Source organism: Podarcis cretensis (genome assembly GCF_951804945.1).
Source record: "Podarcis cretensis genome assembly, chromosome: 11".
Lineage (NCBI taxonomy): Eukaryota > Metazoa > Chordata > Lepidosauria > Squamata > Lacertidae > Podarcis > Podarcis cretensis.
In genome coordinates, this window is record NC_137180.1 from 59476999 (window position 1) to 59500268 (window position 23270).

Genomic DNA, 23270 nt, shown 5'->3' on the forward strand with positions numbered 1-23270 from the left:
GTAGGACTGATCAGTGCAAGGGTTGGATAGTAACTTTGTCTGCATCCCATCATGAAATATGAACATGCTATATTAAAATTAAAATTTAAGAAAGAATTGAAATTCTTCATCAGGATGGATAAGAAGAGAGAAGTGTTTGATGCTTTAATTTTTTGGAAGCTGCCCAGAGTAGCTTGGACAACCAGATGGGTAGCATATGATGATGATGATGATTCTGAATAATAAAGCAAACAGCAGAGTGGACATACTGGTCATTTTCCTACATGGCTTTCTTCCAAAACTCTGAATTCCTCACTTGATTCAGTTTCTTTGAAATGTCAAAATATCAAGGGTGCAATATCCTGCTTTGCCACCTCGGGTGAAACAGGAAAGTGCTTCTCTGCCACCACACCAGGGGCACTGACTTGCAACCCAGGTTACGGGTGCCCAGTGGCACCCGTGACGTCATGACAGTGCTTCCAAGACCTCGCAAGATCTCCAACACAACTTCCTGTTTCTTCCAGAAGTCGTATTCGAAGGCCTAGAAGGGCCTCCGATGGGATCCAGGAGGTCACAATGGTGCTCCGATGCAACTTCTGGTAGAAAGTTGAAAATGGGTACAAATCAGGCTTGCAGAATAAAAGAGAGAGGTGGCTTCATAAATGAGGTTGGGAAGGCAAAAAGCAACCTCAATAGCTGCATTGAGTAGGAAGGGGTTAATGGAAGGGAGATTGGTGAGTGGGAGTGAGCAGGGGGGCAGCCCCTAGCAGGACATGACACTGGTGTCACTTCCTGCTGCTCTGGTCAGACCTCACCTGGAGTACTGTGTCCAGTTCTGGGCACCACAGTTCAAGAAGGACACTGACAAACTGGAACGTGTCCAGAGGAGGGCAACCAAAATGGTCAAAGACCTGGATACAATGCCTTATGAGGAACGGCTAAGGGAGCTGCGCATGTTTAGCCTGGAGAAGAGGAGGTTAAGGGGTGATATGATAGCCATGTTCAAATATATAAAAGGATGTCACATAGAGGAGGGAGAAAGGTTGTTTTCTGCTGCTCCAGAGAAGCGGACACGGAGCAATGGTTCCAAACTACAAGAAAAAAGATTCCGCCTAAACATTAGGAAGAACTTCCTGACAGTAAGAGCTGTTCGACAGTGGAATTTGTTGCCAAGGAGTGTGGTGGAGTCTCCTTCTTTGGAGGTCTTTAAGCAGAGGCTTGACAACCATATGTCAGGAGTGCTCTGATGGTGTTTCCTGCTTGGCAGGGGGTTGGACTCGATGGCCCTTGTGGTCTCTTCCAACTCTATGATTCTATGATTCCTGTGTGAGTGTAGTCAAGAATCTGCTATGTATCGTCCTTTCATAGAATAATAAGCTTCTGCAGACCACACCCAACAATCCAGGAACCCCAAAATATACTCAGAGGCAACTACAAAATCCTGCAAGCTCTGTTAGCTTGATAATTGTACTGTCTTTGATTTGTGGCATGCATTGTAACATGGCCTGGGTCTTTATAACCTAATAATTTTGTCAGGTTATGAAATGAGCTATCAGGTGTTTTGTGATACACAGTGAACCTTTTTTTATTTGTCAATAAAAAGCAGCAAATGGAACTACAAAACTTCATTGTCGAGCATGTCTCCAGGGTTCAGCTTCCCATATATTCATTGTATGTGTGCCTGTGTGTTCATTGTCTTTGTGTAGGAATGCATCATGCTGTCTGGAGATCTGGAGATCAGAACATGATGCCCATTCACACATTTGTGCTCACAGAGACCTTCCCCAGTGTCCACCAGGTTTTCCACCGCCACTGCTGAATTTGGGCTTGAAAGAAGCAATCTGTTGGGTGCCAGGTGTGTGCACGCACACATTTTAGTGCATAGTGTTCCTAATGCATACATTTTTGAATGCATGTTTTGCAGATTTTTTTTTTTTTGCTATTTTCGCAAATATATGGATTTCTATGCACACTTTCCCCGATATATGCATTTTTGAACACAATACTTGGTTAGAGAAATACAGCTGCCCTTTGCAATTTGCATTTCTCCAGAATCTGAGGTGTATTTTGGTCACAGGTTTCAGGAAATGTGAATTAGGTTAAAATGTGACCCATGTTGAAATTCTTTCCCACCCTTACTGCATGGAGCCATGCTTCAATTTGTCTGCTTGTACATTCAGCGACTTTCAACAGCTGGATGTCCAGAGAGGAACTTCTCTATCTGTGCATACTGTAAATGCACAAAGAGTCCTAACCTCTGAAAAGGGCAATGATTGTGGCTGATTTAGGACATTGGCCCTTTACAAGGCTGAGAGAATAATTCACCAAAACAGTGTGATGTTTAATCAAAAGTAAAGAATGAAGCACTGGTGGACTTGGCTTCAAAGTTTCCTTTCTGTTGTTATCATTTCAGAATTGATTATCTAATAGACACTTGGCTTGTTTGTTAATTCTCAGCTGGGAACCAGAAATTTAGTTTGTAGTCTCACAGCCTTGTGTGTTGTACTCGGCTTATGTACCATTCGTACTAGGCATGCCAACTCCATGGGGCTAAGGTAGCCTTTCTCAACCTGTGGGTCTGTAGAGGCCTTAGCCCAGTGTTTCTCAACCTGTGGGTCCCCAGATGTTGTTGAACTACAACTCCCATCACCCCTAGCTAGCAAGGCCAGAGCTTAGGGATGATGGGAGTTGTAGTCCAACAACATCTGGGGACCCACAGGTTGAGAACCACTGGGCTAAGGCCTCTACAGACCCCCAAGTCCACTGGGATAGGGTTCAGCACCCCCAATCCTGAGGGGGCAGAGGAGACCTGGTGGTAAGTTGCCCCGGGCAGTGCTGCACTTGGAGAGAAAGAGAAAAGAAAAGAAAAGGCAGAGTCCTCTCTCAAATGAAGCTTTTAACCCCTGTCACCTACAGAAAGTGGGGGACCTTTCCATTTCTCTTCTGAGAACTTTCTTTTATTCTCCCAGCCATTCTTGAAGGTCTCCTCTTCCCTGCCTCTCACTTAGGGTCCTTCCACCAACCATAAACCACCTTCACGCATGCGTAATCCTTGGACTCCAAGAACAGCTCCAGAGCAGAGGGAGTGTTGTTCATTTCTAATAAAGAAGTCAAACACTCCACTAGGGCACACTAGTGGAAGCAAAACCAGCCACCACACTGAATAGTGGACAGCTCAGACTTCTCTGATAGGGATCTCCCATCTCTCCAACACATGAGCCCTTCTTTCATTTCCAAACTCTGATTGTTGAATGAAGCTGGCTCTCTAAATTCACTTGACACTTTGCAGACTGTTTGCAAGCAGTGAGATGTGTGGGAGCAACTCCTGGGCCCGTCACCTGGTATCTGGCTCATGAAGACCTCATCAGCTAAATGTTCCTAAACACCACTTCGGGTTAAATCAATTCCAAAGGCATAAGATCTAATCTTGCATCCAGAGGACATGAACTCCGGAAATTGTTTTGAAGCTGAACTCTTGGCTACAAATGGAAGAACACAATCAAAGAGGAGCGTTGTGTTTAGTTAAAGTTGACTTTCCCCTTCCACTACTTTCTCCCTTCTTTTCTCCCTTCCTTAAATAGCATATCAACTGTCAGCTCTACTTACTTTGAAACCCTAAACCCTGAGAGGTCGTCCTTACATGAGTAAATTAATTATTTAGTGAGTGATGGATTACATGACATAGAAGCAGCTCGAATGCCCCAAGTCGATGATGGAGGAGTAAGATCTGAGATCTGAGCTTAGCATGGAGAGAACAGAAAGGAAGTGAGGGGAAACAGCCAATTGTTTTGCGCTTACCACAAATGAATTGAAAAATTTAATGTCGCATTCCTCCAGTGCTTGTTCCTAGGTAGAAGAAGAAGAGTTTGGATTTGATATCCCGCTTTATCACTACCCTAAGGAGTCTCAAAGCAGTTAACAATCTCCTTTCCCTTCCTCCCCCACAACAAACACTCTGTGAGGTGAGTGAGGCTGAGAGACTTCAGAAAGTGTGGCTAGCCTAAGGTCACCAAGCAGCTGTGGAGGAACAGGGAAGTGAACCCGGTTCACCAGATTACAAGTCCACCTGTCTTAACCACTACACCTCACTGGTAGCAGTTGCTCATAGAGATTTGACATTTATAAGAGAATGGAGGCCAAAAAGGACTTGAGAGTCATTCAGTTCCTTGGGTTTCTGCTACAGGATTCTTCAAGCCTTAACTCATTAACAGTGATTAAGGCAACAATTTACAGAGGCCATTTCAGATATTGAGACCAAACTGGATGTGGCAGGGTGTTAGAAGCTGCTATTGGGGAGTGGGGGTGTGGATCCTGCCTTACAAATGATAGTCCTCTATTTGAAGGATGGCCGAAGGAAGGCATCTATCTGAAGATGCTGTTATTTGGAGAGGCCTGGAAGTTGCCCATCCAGTGTAAGCATCTAGCACACAGCTCACCTAGTCTCAACATCTCCCTGCCAGGGTGAGATGGATTGGATTGCATATAAGATAAGTGTTATATGCATTTTATATTTGATATATGCATTTTATGCATAATTTACCCCAGTCAGTGCACTTTTGTATGCAGAGAACAGCAAAGCAAAACCTGAAGAACTGCGGATTTTGAAGGGTGGCTGTGTTTTGGTTTGCATATTGTTTCAAAGAAGAAACAATTTTGTAAGTTTGACTCTAAGTGTGAACTGAGTTGTGTTTCTCACTAGTCTCTAAGTCCAGCATCCAGCTTCCCACAGATGTCTTCAGGATGACCATTAACAGGGCAAGAAGGCCTGTGACCTTCTTTGCTATTGTCATGAGCAAGAATTATACCTATAAGAAGAATAAGAGCTACAATTCGGCTTCCCACACTGTCCCCTGTCGCCCAGATTTGGAATCTCATTTGGAAATGTTGGTTGGGGTGTAATCAAAGCAGGATCCTTTTTTTTTTCATGATTACCATTACAGACATTTACATCCAGCTCCATAAATCGTCAACTGAAGCTTTGAGTATATCATTATTTATTGCCTCTTTGAGTTTGCATCTGTTTTCAAATTTCGACTATCAGAGTTGTGACTTGACTCAGCAATTACCAAGAACTTCAGGTTGCAGGGATAAATATGTAGATTGAAAAACCCTGCTTCACGCTGAAGGAGGAATGAGAATATGCCTTTTTGAGGATCATTTTGAGAAGCGGAGAACGTAAGAATCTCTGCCATACAGAGTTAGGTTATTTGTCCATCTACTTCAGCCTCCTCTAGCCTAGTGCCCTCCAGGTGTTTAAGACTGTGACTCCTATTACCCCTGAGGGAGACCAAGCTATTCATTCATTCATTCATTCCCCGCCCATCTGGCTGGGTTTCCCCAGCCGCTCTGGGCAGCTTCCAACAAAAGATTAAAAATACATTAAAACAACAGTCATTAAAATCTTCCCTAAACAGGGATGCTTTCAGATGTCTTCTAAATGTCAGATGGTTGTTTATTTCTTTGACATCTGAAGGGAGGGCATTCCACAGGGCAGGCACCACCCCCGAGAAGGCCCTCTGCCTGGTTCCCTGTAACCTCGCTTCTCACAGTGAGGGGACCATCAGAAGGCCTTCGGCGCTGGACCTCAGTGTCCGGGCTGAATGATGGGGGTGGAGACCCTCCTTCAGGTATACTGGGCCGAGGCCTACTCCAGCAATGTCTCTCTTGACTGGTGGTGCAATGTGTGCATGCTTCCACTAAGCTACAGTCCTCCCTAGAGAGGCTTGGTGCCCCGTTCATTCTCCGCTGTGTCTCAGAGAGTCATAGAATCACAGAAGGGTAGAGTTGAAAGGGATCCTGAGGGTCATCTAGTCCAACCCCCTGAAATGCAGGAATCTCAACTAATGCATCTATAACAGATGACCATCCAATCTCTGCTTAAAATCCTCCAAGGGAGGAGAGTCCACAGACTCCCAAGGGAGACAGTTCCACTGTCAAGCATCTCTTACTGTCAGAAAGTTCTTCCTGGTGTTCATTCAGAATCTCCTTCCTTGTAACTTGAAGCCACTGGTTCAGGCCCTGCCTTCCAGAGCAGGAGAAAACAAGCTTGCTCCATCTTCCATGTGATAACCCTGAAGATATTTGCAGATGGCAGTCATATCTCCTCTCAGTCTCCTCTTTTCAAGGCTGAACATACCAGTTCCTTCAGCCATGCCTGATAAGGCTTGGTTTCCAGACCCTCGATCATCAAGGCCAGTGTGGTGTAGTGGTTAAGAGCGGTAGTCTTATAATCTGGGGAACCGGGTTCGCGTCTCCGCTCCTCCACATGCAGCTGCTGGGTGACCTTGGGCCAGTCACACTTCTTTGAAGTCTCTCAGCCCCACTCACCTCACAGAGTGTTTGTTGTGGGGGAGGAAGGGAAATGAGAATGCTGGCCACTTTGAGACTCCTTTGGGTAGTGATAAAGCAGGATATCAAATCCAAACACTTCTTCTCTTCTTCTTCATGGCCGCCCTCCTCTGCAGATGTTCCAGCTTGTCAACATCCTTCTAAAATTGTGGCACCCAGAACTGGACACAGTACTCTACTTGTGTACTGACCAAGGCAGAATTGAGTGGTACTAAATGTGTGTGTGTGTGTGTGTGTGTGTGTGTGTGTGTGTTTGTATATTACTGTGCCAGCTGTGGAACTTCCTTGAATTTCTAATTTTAATTTAATTTGCTTGGAACATGTCCTTGCACTCCAATAAGGTCTCTTCTTTGTCTGGATGGAGGACAGAGAAAGGTCTGTGAGTGTGTAAGTGCACTGCTCTTCCCAATTTTTCCTCTGGCCCCAACCATCCCTGGCTTATGGGACCTAGAAGGTTGCTCAGAAGTGAACATGCCTCCCAGGCTGAAAAAGCATCCCCACCTCCTGTCCCAATGAGAACAGCAAAAGTGGTGGTGGTGGTGGAACAGAATGAAGACATTTCTCGGGCCACAATTACCCTGGAACGTTGCCTTGCTAATTAGCTTGCAGGAGCTGTCACGCTGGTCGATAGCCTTTCCTCTGCCAAAGACAGCGTTATTGTCTGATTCATGTTTTGACTCATCCCCTTGCCCCGTTACGTTAATCGTCTGCTGTTGATAGCCATTTAACTAAATGTGTCTAGGGAAATAGGGCAAATAACAGTAATGGGGGAGACAAGGATTATGGCTGAGATACCCATAAAGAACGTGAAGGGTTATCCACCCACACACACACACCCAAGCTCCAAAAAAAGGCGAGTGAGGAAGCCTGACCTCTATACCACTTCAAGTCATGGCAGTGTAAATTACAAGGGAATAAAATATTGCCTGCTTGTGCAATTGCTGTGCTGGTGTTATTGTTCCATTACCAGAGCACTGGCAGAAAGCACCATAAAGAGGGAGAGGTAGCTGAAAGGGAAACACTTGGCCTCCTTTAAATTTAACTTTAACTGCTTCAAATCTTTATTGCAAAACCACTTTTTTTGGGGTGGGTGGGGGTCTTTTTCATTGTTGTTGTTTCTGAGACCAGATCCATTTTAGGAGCCAACAGTGTGAATTTCCCAACATCAATGGAATGAAAGGTCAAGCTTTGAACAGCTCAATCCTGTGAATTGTGGTCTAAATGTATGATCTACTGAACCCGGCTTCAATTTTGCAAAAGGAGAAGAGGTGGAGAAACAGGAACAAATGCATACATGCTAACCCAGTTTCAGTCTCTGAGAGGTAAAATGCAGGATGCAAATTTACCTTACGGTTAATTTCCACTTTACAGTTGAGCTTTCACACAATGTAAAAACCACTTCTGGAAATCTAGCAGAATATAGTGGAAGTTTATGCTCATTTCCGAGTTCTTTGATTCCAGGGGAAAAAAATCCATTTGCAATCCAATTTATGCAGAAAATCATGGGAGTAAAGCTACAGCATTTGGAGTGGTATACCGACATCCAGTTCTTTCCAGTTGTTTTGATGAGTTAAAGACAGGAGAGCAGAAACATGTATGTGTGAAAAGGGTGGAGGACATGCAGTGTTGTCCAGTGACATCCATTGTTCTGCCTCATCATTCCTACTAGTGTAAATGAAATTTAGTTCAACATGCTAGTATATTGGTCAAAAAGGCACAGTTCCATAGCATAACAGGTACTGCCGTGTGGAAGGAACTTTAGAAAATGGAACAGAAGCATTAGCATTAAAATCAGGAAAACCAATTCTCCACATCTGATTGCACTCAAAGTCAAACCTTGGTTGAACTTATTTTGAGCAAGAGGGAAGTCCCAGATGATGAAATATCTTAGCCCCAAGGACAAAGCATCAAGATAACAAGTGGGTTAGGCAGCTGTGAGATTTTGGGCTTATTCAAAGTGAATTAACTCAGTAAACAACAATAATAGGTATGCAGGGGAGAAATCAGCAGGGGTGTGGAGGATATCCAGTGTATGATATAGAATCCTATTTGTGTGACTACATGCCTACTGGATAGAAATTTTGGGTGTACAGTGGTATCTTGGGATAAAAACTTAATTCATTCCGGAGGTCCGTTCTTAACCTGAAACTGTTCTTAACCTGAGGTACCACTTTAGCTAATGGGGCCTTCCGCCACTGCCCCGCCACCGCCGCACGATTTCTATTCTCATCCTGAAGCAAAGTTCTTAACCCAAGGTACTATTTCTGGGTTAGCTGACTCTGTAACCTGAAGCGTATGTAACCTGAGGTACCACTGTGTGTTCCATGCAGTGAGCTACTGGATCTCAAGCAAGAAGTTTTGAGGACAAAGAAGCTAACATGGAGATGCTGAGGAAGTCAGAGAGGATGGTGAATGAAGTCCTCAGGAATATGTCAGTGGTACATCACTCCCAGGATGACACTTTCTCTCGTGAGGGCCTTGGGCAGGGTTGAGGAAATATCAGGAATGAACACATTCCAAGATTCTCTATATCTCACTCATGAGTCCCACCAGGCCCCTCCCCTTCACAGGAAGTCCCTCCACCAGCTGTCCTCCATGCGCCCCTCAAGCACTTTTGCATACCCTCCAACCCATCGAGGTGAAAATCCAGGATGCACATCTTCCAGGACTGCACCTACCACACAAGTTATGTGGCAGTGACCAATTGCGTTCCCAAAAGATGTGTTTTTTGGGGGGCATGATGTAATATAGTGCCCCCCCAAAGCACGCACACGGGGGGGGGACAAGATTGCTGCGTGAGATCGTGCGATATCTTTGGGCACTGTGCTCTCACATGAAGAAAAAAAACCAGGATGTCCCGATTTTATCGAGACCGTTGAGGGGTATGCTTTTGCCAGGCTTGAATGTATCCTCAAAAAAGTCCCAAAGTCTCTTGCTTGCCTGGTTGAAGGCTAGAGAGATGGTGGGGAGTTAGCCCAGGGGGCACACTCCAAACTATCTGTGTTCCAACATCCTGGCACCACTCCAGATAGCAGGAATCTACCACATGAGGTCTGTATAGTAAAACACCTTGCCAACAAAGGTCCGTATAGTAAAAGCTATGGTTTTCCCATAAAGAAGGCTGATCGCTGAAGAATTGATGCTTTTGAATTATGGTGCTGGAGGAGACTCTTGAGAGTCCCATGGACTGCAAGAAGATCAAACCTCTCCATTCTGAAGGAAATCAGCCCTGAGTGCTCACTGGAAGGACAGATCCTGAAGCTGAGGCTCCAAGACTTTGGCCACCTCATGAGAAGAGAAGACTCCCTGGAAAAGAGCCTGATGTTGGGAAAGATGGAGGGCACTAGGAGAAGGGGACGACAGAGGACGAGATGGTTGGATAGTGTTCTCGAAGCTACCAGCATGAGTTTGACCAAACTGCGAGAGGCAGTGGAAGTCAGAAGTGCCTGGCGTACTCTAGTCCATGGGGTCATGAAGAGTCGGACACGACTAAACGACTAAACAACAACAAACACAACCTGAGGTAGTCCTCTTTTTTTGTAATTAAGGAGAGCATGCATGCTGACTTGCCCATCAAAGTCTGAAAGATCCTCTGAAACCTTTGTGCTTAAGGAGTTCCAGAACTTCCACCTGTGACGTGAAAGCCCCTTCAAGTCATCACTCTTCTCAGCAGTTGCTAGGCTACGGACATGTTTGTGAAGCAACCCTGTCAGAGGAGACTCCCAAACATGTTCCATTTCCTCTTCACTTTCTCCTCCATTCAACCCTAATTCAACTGCTAGACGGGGAACGTGCATGCAAATATGAAACTCCAGACATAATTATAGTACCAACATCTGTATATTTTCCAAATATACCTTTCCCTTTTGTCTCGGTGTCACCTGCTCCTGCTCACCACTCGTTACTCAAAATGAAGAGCTGTGTTTAACTATCTCTGGGTTTCATCCTCCACCTCTTATTTATGCTGAAGCTACGCATGAAACAGCCATTTGTATTCGGGTTGTGGCAGTGCTCTGACTTGGCCTATAATTCACAACCAGAAATATTATATTTCTTTTGTAATTGTACTTCTATACATATCAATTAAAAGGAAGTTTAAAGGGGGAGGGAATGCTCCTTCAGGAGCCATGATTGATTAGATGGGTCTCCAATTCTCCTGGGAGAAGAAGGACTGGCTGGGTCTTGTATTGGGGTGTGCATGAACTCTGGGCATACCATGAATTATGGGGTGAATCAGTGTGATTCAGGGAAGGTTCCCATATTTCCAAGTTGGATTAAACTGTTAACATGGCATCTCGAGTTGAATCAGGGGCTCCCTAAGTAGCTTTGTGGCCTTAAGTGTCCAAAAAATGCAAAAATAAAATTAAAAATGTTTGTTTTATTAGAAATGAAACTAAGCTGACTTGAGAAATGCCCACAGCTCAAGCAGAAAGAGGGTAGAGAGATGTAGAAATCTTTTGTTGTTGTTTTGATGAATATCTCTAGCCATGATGATGATGATGATTGTGATTATTAATTTGTCCCCTGGACCTGAGATTCCCAAAACCCTGGTTTACGGTTTTGACTCAACTTGGCCACTGTGATTTGTGCAATTTCCCTATAAACCATGATCTATTGCGAAGCAGCACCCAGGAATATCCTCTCAACTTTCGTGCAACTGCCTTTGAACATGTTCTGCTCAGATCTAAAGTTACCCATGTTGAGTTAACTCATCTTAAGTTAGTGGTAATTGTCCTGGACTGAGGCATCTAAATACTGGGCTGTCAATCATTCCACACACACCTGCCACACACAATCATCTACTTGAAAAATAACATCCTGCCGTTTTCTACAGTGAACATGGCTTTCTGAGCTGTATGAAAGAAGCTTAAATTTAAACTGAAATCTCTGGAAGGCAAACATACATTTCTCGACGACTCCAAAACTTGCAAACGGAAGCCTTTTTGAACACCGCCGCAACTTGTGGATATCATTTGTGACCCTAATTACTGCTGTACATTGGTAATAGCAAGCCCAGCACATAGATAATTGGCTTAGCTACACAATGATAAACATGTCAGGCTATAACTTTTGCCGTTGCTTAGGACATAAAATGGAGATTGGAATGTCAGTGGGTGTTTTATATCAAATAAAATCACAGACAAATGGATTGAGAGACCTGAGCCTGAGCCTAATGGGATCGAACCATTAAAGTTTTGAGCAGTCTCCTGTACAACAACAATAATAACAACAACAAATATAGGGTGGAGACAATGAGCTTAGCTAAGCAATGCTTAAGGGTGAAATATAACAAGCAGAGTGATCATTGTTTAATGTTACACAAGGAGTCAGTGCTATCTTCAGTAGCATTTGAGTAAGATTCCTTTTAGGGAAGAGCGAAAGGATTCCTGGATAAAAAAAAAACATTTTTTTTTCAGGTGCTAGCTAGATGACCCTTAGGGATCCCAACTCTTTGATTCTACAATAATTGCCTGCTGGATCAGGCCAATGACCTATCTCATCCAGCATCCTCTTCTCTGGATTTGGCCACAGAGATGCCTCTGGGAAGTCCACAAAAAGGATTCGAGTGCAACATTACTCTCCCCTCTTGTGGCTTCCAGCTACTGGTATTCGGAAGCTTTTAATGTTTGATAGGTTACTGTATTTTAATCTGTTGGAAGCCGCCAAGAGTGGCTGGGGAAACCCAGCCAGATGGGTGAGTATAAATAAATAAATAAATAAATAAATAAATAAATAAATATCATCATCATCATCATCATCATCATCATCATCAATAGCCCTCTCCTCCTTGATAAAGAGTTGTCCAATAGAATTAGTTACTTAACTAATGGCCTTACAGACCACTTTTCTGGCAAAAGTTATATCCCAAAGTGGTTTGCATATTATGCAACAATACATACACAATCCTTTGCTTTACATAATGTTCCAAAGTACTTTGTAAAAGTTTTACTGAGCCTTAAATACACAGATGGTTTGAAATGGTAACTCAAAGCAACACCCTTGCCTCACATGGAATTGTGGTTCTAGGTCTCTCCCCTCTAAGCACCTTATCAAATGTAGTTGACCATTCCAATGATATAGGCAGTGTGGTGTAATGGTTAGAGTGTCGGACTAGGACATGGGACACCAGGGTTCCAATGTCCACTCAGCCATGAAGCTTGGTCACCTTGGGTTGGTCAATGCCTCTCAGCCTTCCTACCACGCAAGAGTGTTGAGGGGATTGAACGAGGAAGGGAAGAAGCATGTAGTTGAACTTGAGCTCAATGGAGAGGGGTAAAGGGACCTCTGACCGTTAGGTCCAGTCGCAGATGACTCAGGGGTTGCGGCGCTCATCTCACTTTATTGGCCAAGAGAGCCGGCGTACAGCTTCCACTTTATGTGGCCAGCATGACTAAGCCGCTTCTGGCGAACCAGAGCAGCGCACAGAAACGCCGTTTACCTTCCCACCAGAGCAGTACCTATTTATCTACTTGCACTTTGACATGCTTTCGAACTGCTAGGTTGGCAGGAACTGGGACCGAGCAACGGGAGCTCACCCCGTCGCGGGGATTCGAACTGCCGACCTTCTGATCAGCAAGTCCTAGGCTCTGTTGTTTAACCCACAGCGCCACCCACATCCCTCAATGGAGATTAGGTGGGATGTAAAAGCCATAAATGAATGAATGCATGAATTTATTCTGAGATAGACTCACTTCCACTGATTGAAAAGCTAATGGTTCGTAATTCTTGAGATTCCTGCATCGCAGAGGCTGGACTAGAAGACCCTCGAGGTCCCTTCTAGCTCTACAGTCGTATGATTCTACAAGCTCTGCAACTGCAGTTTGCAAAATGGCAATCTGCCCATTGGATGGTGCAATGCACACAAAAACCAAACCCTGGCTAGGAGATGGAGAGAAATTTGATTTAGTTCATATTTAAATCTGAAACTAGCTAATTCACACTTTTCAGAAAGAGAACTGGAAAAAAAGCAATCCTTTGGAACATGTACTTCACTGAATTTTGCAGTGCAGTTCTCCAGCCAAGTAATCGCTACAGAAATGCATACCTAGGGTAACGTGTGCATAAAATGCATATATATATATATATATATATATATATATATATATATATAATTAAAAAATAAAATAACGTGCAAATATTCATTGTAATGGAAAAATTGCTTGGCGGCAATGTCCATATCAGGCAGAATTGCATGCAAAAATGTGTCCAGTAGGAAAAATCTGCACTAAAACACTGATGATTTTTTGTAAGGACTTTATAATAATAGCAAGCTGGTGTGGAAACATGGATAACTGAATTTAAGGCTGAAAAACTGAGAAATGAGCAGACCAAAAGTGATTGGTTCTCTTATCCCTGCCCCAGACACAATGCATCTGGTCTGCATTTTGAGATTTAACTTCTGGAGGCTGGTGGTAGGACCTCAATTCCAACTGCTAAGAATAGCAACTGTAACAACTCAGGTTGTTTTTAAATAAGGCATTCCTCAGAGGTAACAATAGGGATGGGAATAAGGACATTTTCTTTCCAGAAAATAGGGATTGTCTCTCTAAAACAGAGATATTTGGGATGTTTTATGTATGTTGCCATAAAAAGCATAATGAGCTAAATCAGGAATAGAGAACCTCTGAGTGTTGGTGGACTCAAGCTCCCATCATCGCTAACCATTAGCAATTCTGGCTGAGATGGATTGGCGCTAGAATCCAACAACATCTGGAGGGTCAGAGAGGTTCCCCATACCTGCACTAGATGGTCAGCCCAGCCTGGCAGCCTTCCCACTCCTAATGTAGCATTTATTAAAAATTGATCTGTATTGATCCCAAATCAATAGCTTTCAGAGCCGCCCAGAATAAATTGGCTGTGCTTATTTCACAAGCCCTTGCAAACAAAGACTGAGTGGATGGCTCGCATCGATACAGGGTCATTGTCCGTGTGTGCTTCAAAGTAACACATTTCAAGCTGGCTTTTGAGTCCTTCATCCTTCAAGCAGTAGGTGGCTTTTCGGGGGAAATGCACCATCGCCGCATGAGTCCCCTCGTGTGTTTAGATCTGCTGGGGGTTCTGCTTACAACCCCCTTGGCGAAAGAAACCAAAACTGTTGAAGGAACACAAGCTGTGTAGCACTGGCTCTGGGGTCGCGATGTCCATGAATGCCATTGTTTCCTGCTGAAAGAAAGACAGAGTAGCAATGTGCCATGCAATGTGCTTATGAACAAAGGACCCAGGTGCAGGCTATAGGCTTAGGCTTAGTTCCTTAGGAGTGAAACAATATGTCAAATACTACTAGCTCCTAGCCATGATAGCCATGCTCTGCCTCCACAGTTGAAAGCAGCAATGCTTCTGAATACCAGTTGCTGGAAACCACCAGAGGCGAGAATTGCTCTTGCACTCAGGTCCTGCATGCCCATTTCCCAGGTACATCTGTTTGGACACTGTGAGAAGTAGAGCGTCCATTGAGAGCCAGTGTGGTGTAGTGGATAAGAGCAATAGACTCGTAATCTGGGGAACCGGGTTCGCGTCTTCGCTCCTCCACATGCAGCTGCTGGGTGACCTTGGGCCAGTCACACTTCTTTGAAGTCTCTCAGCCCCACTCACCTCACAGAGTGTTTGTTGTGGGGGAGGAAGGGAAAGGAGAATGTTAGCCGCTTTGAGACTCCCTAGGGTAGTGATAAAGCGGGATATCAAATCCAAATCCATTGGCTTGACCCAGCAGGCTCTTCAGGTGTTCTTAGACCAGGAAGAATGAGCAAGAACATCTGCTTGTTTTGTAACAGGGATGGGAATCCTCAGGACTAGGGGCCCTAGACCTCTCCACTTGTCCCCCAGGACCATCTTCAAAGCCACATCCATCTCTAACCTTGTTTCACACCCTCTTTGAAGAAGAAGAAGAAGAAGAAGAAGAAGAGGAGGAGGAGGAGGAGGAGTTTGGACTCCCCTTTCACTCCCCTTAAGGAGTCTCAAAACAGCTCACAATCCCCTTTCCTTTCCCTTCCTCCCCCACAACAAACACTCTGTGAGGTGAGTGAGGCTGAGAGACTTCAGAGAAGTGTGACTAGCCCAAGGTCACCCAGCAGCTGAATGTGGAGGGGCGGGGAAGCGAACCCAGTTCACCAGATTACAAGTCTACTGCTCTTAACCACTACACCACGCTGGCTCCCATTGAGTGTCTTTGCCTGCCTGGAATGTGGCCTTGAGCCCTTGCTTGGATGGCTAGAGAACAGAGGTGCATGCATGGAGAAACTAGCCTACTGCACAAAGGTAAATTCACATTTTGATTTTCCCCCAATTATATTTCTTTTAAAAAATAACATATACAAGCAAAACACAATTTTGTCTTTTCTCTTATTTTTGTCGACTTCCCACCCTGTTTTCAATGGTGTTGTTCTTCCCCTCCTGCTGTGCCCTGCCTTCTCTCTATTAAATTGCAACCACAAAATTATAATCTAATTACTTCTGTTGCTCATAGTTCAAATCCTGCTTGCAAGTTCATCATACTATTTCTTTAAGTAGTCCATCTGTTCTTCCATAAAACATTCATCATTAGATATTGCTGTTAATTTTGTCAGTTCTGCATAATCCAATATCTTACTTATCCATTCTTCTTTGGCGAGAACTTCTTCCTTCCTTTTCTGCACATGAAGAATCGTAACTGCTGTTTTTACATACATAAACCACTTTTAACATTTTCTTTGGGGTTTCTACCCCTCTAATCTCTGACAGAAACATTTCAGGGTTGTTGTTTTTTGGTATACCCATTTTAAACATCTTTTTAAAAATCTCATCAGTGCTGGTTCTGGTGTATGAAGGCAGCCCTGTTTAGGGAAGTTTTTAATGACTGATGTTTTAATATATTTTTAATCTTTTGTTGGAAGCCTCCCAGAGTGGCTGGGGAAACCCAGCCAGATGGGCAGGGTAGAAATAAATTATTATTAATAATATTATCATTATGAAGCCCTGTACAGCTTGGGACCAGGATTTGTCCCCTGCCTGAAACCCTGTGGCAGTCAGTGTTGACAATACTGAGTTAAATTAGCTATTAGTCTGAGGTATAATTAAGCTTCCTATGTCCCTATGAAAGTTGTAAGGATGTTTGAGAGAATGTAGGTAATACGGTCCTTAACTCTCTCGACATAAATCTGAAGCGCTGTGGTTTTTTTTCAAAGCATGTTTGAGAATCCTGGTACGGTATGAGCTCAGATTCAGTCCTGTTGAGGCCTGGGCTATTAAAACGGTTCCCTTGCCTGAAGAGACACACTGTGAAATATCACACCTTGTCAGCACTTGCTGGCTTTGCTGAAAGTTGAGGTGAGGATTTGACTTTATGTCCTTGTCACTCTGGCCTTGAGACCTGAGAGATGTGGAACACCTTCCTTAAAACACAGCATGATGGATAAACGGCAGCAACAGCTGCTTTAAACTATTGGTGATGAAACCTCTCTGTAAAGTACAGATTGATGGCAGGATGGTCATGGTAAAGGGGGGAAAATGTACTGAAATATCTCTTGATGGCCTCCTTCACAAATACAGTACATACTGCAGGAGCACAGTTCTTCATTGAGAAAGATGCATCCCGTTGCATAAACCCAGACTTCTTGCCCACCAGCCATTTGGGATTCTCATGCTCTAAGGATTGATGAGTGATTTTCCTTGCTCTGTAAAGATCATCTCTGTGTCTACAGCAGTATCATAAATGTTCAAAGGTTGTGACCAGGGCAAATTCCCTTTTGGCATTCAAGTGCAGAGGCTTGCACCAAATTCCCAGTTGGTCAGGCTTTATTCGGTAATGCATTACTGGACAAAGTACAAAGAGTCTGTGAGAGCATTTCCATTAGGACACACACTATTTAGGCAAATATATGCCGTTTTAGCTGTTCATCCTCTACTCAACCACCCACTGCCACCCCAGCATTCAGGACCAGGGAGTCCTCCACACCAGCCCACCCCCTGTCCCCCAAGAACAGTACTTCTGTCTTGTCAGGATTCAACCTCAAACCATTAGCCGCCATCCATCATCCAACAGTAGTCATTGATCAGCCTTATCCTCCATGGATTTGTCTAATCCCCTAGAAGCCATCTAAGTTGGTGGTCATCACTGCCTCCCAAGGGAGTGAGTTCCATAGTTTTAACTATGCAGTGTTTTGGAAACCTAAAGAACATCATTCCACTCTGCAACATTTGGCTGCACATCCCACTTCCACATACAATGGCCAAATGTTAAAGTCTTCAGCATCAGTTTTTGGTCAAGTACCATACTTTTCCCTATTTTGAGGGACTCAAATTTAAGAAAATGGGGGGAGATGGCACACACACACCACTAAATCTGCCTCCTGTCTTTCCCATCATCGACGGAAGCTGCCAATCGCCCACCCAACTGCCAGAGTGTCAGCCAATCAACACCACCCATTGACGCAGCAACCAATAACAAGCACAATAGCCACTGACAGCCTTGGCAGCAACCATCAAATGCCCACCCAATGCACTACCCATGTATAAGGCGACCCCCCACTTTTTAGCACGGTTTTTAAAGAAAAAACATAGTCTTATACAAGTAAAAGTACAGTATATTGGATTGCATGCACTACCTAATGAACCCTTGCCATGTGTTGTGGGTCAGTGGACATCACAATTAACTTGGATGTAGCAGAACTGTGTAATAAAATGCAGCAATTGCCACTGAGGTATCTATTCTCCAGCAGCATTCTGATAGCAAGTGATAAATATCCTTTATCACACCTTGCCGTTTATTGCAGTGGCATCACTTCATAGATACACATACTGTAATATACACACAGATTGAAAGAGATATGTTACAATGGCAGCCAATGAATCTTAGAGTTTAATAGTTAACAAAGTATAGAAGCACCCTCTCCCCCTTCCTTCAGATCCCTTCATCGTGCAGGTCATTACAAAAGAAACTTTTTAAAAGCTTTAAAAATCTCTATATAGGGATCAGGAGCTCACAAAAACAATGAACTGGACCATGAAATCAAATCCAAATTAAATGCCATAGTGCATCTCATTGAATTAAAATATTATTTACGAGGCATTTATTTATGAGGAGACTTTAAAAGTGCTCAACTTTGTCCCTTATATTATATCTCTTGCTAATAGCGCAATCCTATATATGTTTATATATATATGGGGGACGCAGGTGGCGCTGTGGGTTAAAGCCTCAGCGCCTAGGTCTTGCCGATCGAAAGGTCGGCGGTTCGAATCCCTGCGGCGGGGTGCGCTCCCGCTGCTCGGTCCCAGCGCCTGCCAACCTAGCAGTTCGAAAGCACCTCCGGGTGCAAGTAGATAAATAGGGACCGCTTACCAGCGGGAAGGTAAACGGCGTTTCCGTGTGCGGCTCTGGCTTGCCAGAGCAGCTTCGTCACGCTGGCCACGTGACCCGGAAGTGTCTCCGGACAGCGCTGGCCCCTGGCCTCTTAAGTGAGATAGGCGCACAACCCCAGAGTCTGTCAAGACTGGCCCGTACGGGCAGGGGTACCTTTACCTTTTACCTTTTTATATATGTTTACCCAGAAATAAGTCATATCAGATTCAATAGAACTTTCTCCAAGGCAAGTGTTAGGTCTGTGCATTGTCCACATGATCCCATTCAGACCCCAATTTGCCACTTTGTAAGTCAGTTGAATGCAGTTTGGACCAGTTCAGAGTCTGCTTGATTCAGCTCAGGGGTCTGAGTCCACTTTCTCTCCCCCCCCCCCATTTTCTATTGGATAGTCAAAAACTATATGCAACAGAAGTGGGTGGAATTTGCAGGCATTCCAGAGTGCACACAGCCTGCCAAATTGCAGGAAAATATATAAAGGGACCTTGGCGATGGACACCTTTATATTTTGGTGTATGTGTATGTGAATCATGTATACATTTTCTCATTTGGAGGCAGAACTGGATGGAATTTGAAGGCATTGTTGCTCTCTCTGGGGGTATGAAACTGCCAAATTTCAGAAGGATCGCTGCAGTAGTTTTCCTGCAAGAGAAGTCATTACAGTTTGTGGGTGGGAAGCTATTTTCCCAGGTATTTTGTGTGCAATTAATCTGAAAACTATAGGCATGAGATATACAGTATGTCTTTTGGTCATCTACCTTACTGCCCCCGTTTGAGGGGGGGGATGAAGGGAGTTCAGGGGCTTTTGTACTAGACAAGGGATTTGCTTCCCAGGTAGAATCATACCCTCCAATTACAAGGTTGCTCTGTTAGTCACAATGGAGTTATTCCCGCATAGCAGGGTATTAGACTAGATTATCCTCAGTGTCCCCTCCAATGCTACCTCCATCCCCTCTCCCCAGTCTGTTCCATTCCCCCATCAGCCCACCCTGGCATTATGGCATTTTCATACTTGAAGACCTTGTTTTTGCTTTCAGCAGATGAATGTCTGCCTTTAGTAGTAGTAGTAAGGTAAAAAAAAAAGAAAGGTAAAGGACCCCTGGACAGTTAAGTCCAGTCAAAGGCAACTATGGGGTTGTGACGCTCATCTTGCTTTCAGGCCGAGGCAGCCACCGTTTGTCCACAGACAGCTTTCCAGGTCATGTGGCCAGCATGACTAAACCGCTTCTGGTGCAACGGGACACCGTGACAGAAACCAGAGCGCATGGAAACGCTGTTTACCTTTCTGCCACAGCAGTACCTATTTATCTAGTTGCACTGGTGTGCTTTCGAACTGCTATATTGGCAGGAGCTGGGACAGAGCAAGAGGAGCTCACTCCATTGCAGGGATTCGAGCTGCTGACCTTCCAATCGGCAAGCCCAAGAGTCTCAGTGGTTTAGACCACAGTGCCACCCGCGTCCATAATAGTAGTAGTAAATTGCATAGCAGTAAAAACAACTGCTGTCTTGTGGTACTGTAAAAACTAACAAACCTTATTCCGCCATAAGCTTTTGTAAACTAGAGTCCACTTTATCTGTGGCATTGGACGTGACCTGACAGAATGGGCTCCAGTTCATTAAAACTATCTTTCTATATACATACAAATATAACACTGTCATCACGCAGCCTCCATTGGAGATTTGTACTGCCCCATCACAGTACTGGATTTGCAGGACAGGGTAGGGAGTGCCCAGACTGGTGCACCACTAAAAATACAGGCAGAGTTGTCCTGAGATACTTTGCTGTTTGAATCAAAGGACAGTAGGCAAAAGCCTGGCAGCTGACTCTTACTTCAACACTAGAGGCAAGACAGAATCTTCCATTGCCCCTGCAGGCAGCAGGGTAGCTTAGAGCAGTATTTCCCAACCTTGTGCCTCCAGCTGTTTTTGGACTACAATTCCCATCATCCCTTGCCACTGGTCTTGCTAGTCAGGGATGATGGGAGTTGTAGTTCAAAAACAGCTGGAGGCACAAGGTTGGGAAACACTGGCTTAGAGGGCTCTGGAAGGCCATGGGGAAGACCATATGACATGCACTTTTGGCCACATAGCAGCTGCTGCCAGAGGCAGGTGCTTCACACTGCCTAAAGGCAGGGCTGGACCTAACAGTAAACAGTAAGAAAACTGGACACTTCCTTTACTAAAGCAGGTGGAACAAAAACTCATCCGATCCCCACTGAAGGCATTTGATGACCTCTGCCTTTTGTGTGGTTTTACACTGAACGCACACACACCGAGCCCGGATCGATCTGCAAGTTTCTCAGGCCCAGTTGTATAATTAGTTCTGCTGATACTGAAGGCAGGTGAGAGTCATTAACACGCACTTTCCTTGTAGGGGGAATGGACGTACAAGTGTCCAAAAACTCCACAGCAGGAAGGAGATAGCAAGGGAATCAATATTTACTATTTAATGCAAAGTCTGCTAATTAGCTGCAGGGTAATCAATGGGGAGGGTGGAGAAGGATATCCTCTATCAGATGCTTTGCCCTTTTGCTGCCTTCATAGTAATTTCAAGGGAAGTTTCCACTTCCAATATCATCTGAACCAGATTTTTTGCACTGTTGCTGCAAAAATCAGGTTCATTTGTACCAACTAAGGCATTTTAAGCTGCTGTTTGTAACCAATCTGGGTGTGAGCCTATTAAGTTCAGTGGGCCTTACTTCTAAGTAGACATGCCCAGGATTCTACTGTTGGCTTGCAATCTTATATGCATTTGTTGTTGTTGCTTAGTCGTTTAGTCGTGTCTGACTCTTCGTGACCCCATGGACCAGAGCACGCCAGGCACTCCTGTCTTCAACTGCCTCCCACAGTTTGGTCAAACTCATGCTGGTAGCTTCGATAACACTGTCCAACCATCTCATCCTCTGTCGTCCCCTTCTCCTTGTGCCCTCCATCTTTCCCAACATCAGGGTCTTCTCCAGGGAGTCTTCTCTTCTCATGAGGCGGACAAAGTATTGGAGTCTCAGCTTCATGAACTGTCCTTCCAGTGAGCGCTCAGGGCTGATTTCCTTCAGAATGGATAGGTTTGATCTTCTTGCAGTCCATGGGACTCTCAAGAGTCTCCTCCAGCACCATAATTCAAAAGCATCAATTCTTTGGCAATCAGCCTTCTTTATGGTTCAGCTCTCACTTGCATACATCACTACTAGGAAAAACATATATGCATTTACCTGGGGCTAAGTCCTGTAAGTAGGATCCCTGCCCCCCCCCCAAAAAAAACAACAACACACACCACCACCAAATAGGGTTCATAACATTTAAAAAAGACACAGTACAGTTGTAGGTCATATTCTCTGCACACAGAAAGTCACAGCATTGCCATTTAGAATCCATTTGATCAACCCTGGATTTTTTTAAGTAAGTGACTTTTTTGTGACCACATCAGATGAGGCTGCCTGTTGTGTCTTTGCATGAATCCCTGGGTGTCTCCTGCCAACCAGGGTGTGTGCTCCTCTTATCAGTGTGTAACTCACATTCAGGCTGAAGAATGTTCCCCACCCCTGCTCTGAAAGCAAACCTTTCAGGGCAGGGGCTTAGAGATGAAATGACCATGTGAGCTAGCTTCAGCCCTGTGGGCTTAGAATCCACAGCCATCCTTGCAAATATTATGACACTGTAATTAAAGAGCTCTACTGACCCTTGTCAACGGGACCTGTGTCTTTACTCCTTGAAGCAATGCTAGTTATGGAAAGGTGAAGGTTTGACTGGGTGGTCTCCAATCTCCAAGATTTTAAAATCTGTGAAATCAATAAAAATCCTACTTTTAGATGCTTTTTACGACTACTTTTTGTTATGTTTGTAATTCTGTATTTTTTCATGTTGCAAATCACGTTGAGCATGCTATGGAATGGTGGCCTCAATGGTGTCTCCGACAAATTTTACACATCACTTGGGAAGACAGGCGAACTAATGCCAGTGTACTGGAAGAAGCAAAGATCACCAGTGTTGAAGCAATGATTCATCAACATCATAGAATCATAGAATCATAGAATCATAGAGTTGGAAGAGACCACAAGGGCCATCGAGTCCAACCCCCTGCCAAGCAGGAAACACCATCAGAGCACTCCTGACATATGGTTGTCAAGCCTCTGCTTAAAGACCTCCAAAGAAGGAGACTCCACCACACTCCTTGGCAGCAAATTCCACTGTCGAACAGCTCTTACTGTCAGGAAGTTCTTCCTAATGTTTAGGTGGAATCTTCTTTCTTATAGTTTGGAACCATTGCTCCGTGTCCGCTTCTCTGGAGCAGCAGAAAACAACCTTTCTCCCTCCTCTATGTGACATCCTTTTATATATTTGAACATGGCTATCATATCACCCCTTAACCTCCTCTTCTCCAGGCTAAACATGCCCAGCTCCCTTAGCCGTTCTTCATAAGGCATTGTTTCCAGGCCTTTGACCATTTTGGTTGCCCTCCTCTGGACACGTTCCAGTTTGTCAGTGTCCTTCTTGAACTGTGGTGCCCAGAACTGGACACAGTACTCCAGGTGAGGTCTGACCAGAGCAGAATACAGTGGCACTATTACTTCCCTTGATCTAGATGCTATACTCCTATTGATGCAGCCCAGAATTC